Source organism: Physeter macrocephalus, chromosome 2 (assembly GCF_002837175.3).
Source record: "Physeter macrocephalus isolate SW-GA chromosome 2, ASM283717v5, whole genome shotgun sequence".
In the NCBI taxonomy this organism is placed as follows: domain Eukaryota; kingdom Metazoa; phylum Chordata; class Mammalia; order Artiodactyla; family Physeteridae; genus Physeter; species Physeter macrocephalus.
In genome coordinates, this window is record NC_041215.1 from 54,963,568 (window position 1) to 54,965,708 (window position 2,141).

General features: G+C 42.5%; 1 pseudogene; it reads left to right on the forward strand.

Moving 5' to 3' along the window:
- The first annotated feature begins 514 nt into the window (after positions 1–514).
- LOC102976709 (60S ribosomal protein L26-like) lies at positions 515–952 on the forward strand (annotated as a pseudogene).
- Positions 953–2,141: the final 1,189 nt, after the last annotated feature.

Consider the following 2,141-nt stretch of genomic DNA (forward strand, 5'->3'; position numbering starts at 1 on the left):
GATGTCAGTGAATTTTCATAGCAGATCCTATGTGCAATCACATAAGACCTGTGGTCTTATTGTAATAAGACCAATTCTTATTACAACCAACTTACATGTGAGATGTAATATAACTAGTTTAAGAAGTGAAAAATCAGTACATGGGGAATACAGGTTCAGACCCTGACATGTCTGACTCCAGAGGCCATTCTCTTCCTAATATGTCTAAAACATGCCTCTTTAAACTTAGAAAGAAAGTTACCACCAGCAACAGCAACAAAAAAGATTAAACCAAACCTTAATTTTAAAAGGGGCAACTAAATGCATGACTAGGATTCCAAGTGTGTGAAAATTATAAATCCCAGCTTTTCAAAGGAAAAACACTGAGTAGGTCAGGCAAAAAAGGCTGACTAGAGATTAGAAAGGCAGAACTGCACACTCAAACAAATGAAGAGATTACAGTTAGAGGAAACTTCTCTGAAAACTCCATCTTCTCTTCCCTGTTGTGGTCATTACCGAAGCAGCAACAGCCAAAATGAAGTTCAATCCCTTTGTGACTTGTGACCAGAGCAAGAACCATAAAAAAGCATTTCAACTCACTTTCGCACTTTCGCAGGAAGATTATGTCTTTCCCTCTTTCCAAAGAGCTGAGACAGAAGTACAATGTCCAACCCATGTCCATCTGAAAGGATGATGACGTTCAGGTTGTGTGAGGACGCTACAAAGGTCAGCAAATTGGCAAAGCAGTTGAAGTTTACAGGAAGAAATGTATCATCTACACTGAACGTGTGCAGCAGGAGAAGCCAGTGGCACAACTGTGCATGTGGGCATTTAACCCAGCAAGGTGATTATCACCAGGCTAAAAGTGAACAAAGGTGGCAAAAAGATCTCTGGATGAAAAGCCAAATCTTGCCAAGTAGGAGAGGAAAAGGGCCTAAAAAGGGAAGAAACAATTGAGAAGATGTGGGAATAAAGTAATTTATATACAACCTTCATTAATACCTGCTAAAATGAAAAAACAAAACAAAACCCCAACTCCCTAACCCTACCAGCTGCCCCATACTCCCACTGTGCAAAAGGATGAAAAATTGTTTCAAGTCCTTGCTTGTTGATTTGCTATCAGTTTGGGCCAGAAGACTGAGATAATCAAAGACTTCCAGGAATAAAATTAGGGACCTTTTTATTAAAATGTTCTCTTATTTTGGTCAATCATAAAATAGTAGAAAAGGCCTTCCTTTGCCCTTCTGCTGGCCATGTGAAGAAACATGGGCTTGGCTCTACCTCTGCTCTTCTCCAAGTCTTCTTCTTTTCTCTGAAACATGCACTATGTTTGAAAACCACAATTTTTTTTTTTTTTTTTTTTTTTTTTTTGTGGTATGCGGGCCTCCCTCTGCTGCGGTCTCTCCCGTTGCGGAGCACAGGCCCCGGACGCGCAGGCTCAGCGGCCATGGCTCACGGGCCCAGCCGCTCCGCGGCATATGGGATCCTCCCAGACCGGGGCGCGAACCCGGTTCCCCTGCATCGGCAGGCGGACGCGCAACCACTGCGCCAGCAGGGAAGCCCAAACCACTATGTTTTAAAAATAATCCAGAAAAACACAAAGAGAGGGTAAAAGTCATAGCACACCCCAGAGACAAGGAAATGTTCTTGAGAAGCATTTGCACATAGGTACCTGAAACTTTTCAAAACCACATCAATAAAAGAAAAGGTTACATGAATGACTTTTGAATATTGAAACTTAAGTATATTAGCAAATCAAAAGGCCTGTGAAATAAGTGAAAACATTTTCTAACATCCCGTATGGTTTCTACATAAACAGATTCTAAAGGGACATTTATATAAGTAATTCACACTTGAAACCAAAAGAAGCCCCCTAATTTTTTTTTTTTTTTCCCGGTACGCGGGCCTCTCCCGTTGCGGAGCACAGGCTCCGGACGCGCAAGCTCAGCGGCCATGGCTCACGGGCCTAGCCGCTCCGTGGCATGTGGGATCTTCCCGGACCCGGGCACGAACCTGTATCCCCTGCATCGGCAGGCGGACTCTCAACCACTGTGCCACCAGGGAAGCCCTATTTTTTTTTTTAACATCTTTATTGGAGTGTAATTGCTTTACAATGGTGTGTTAGTTTCTGCTTTATAACAAAGTGAATCAGTTATACATAT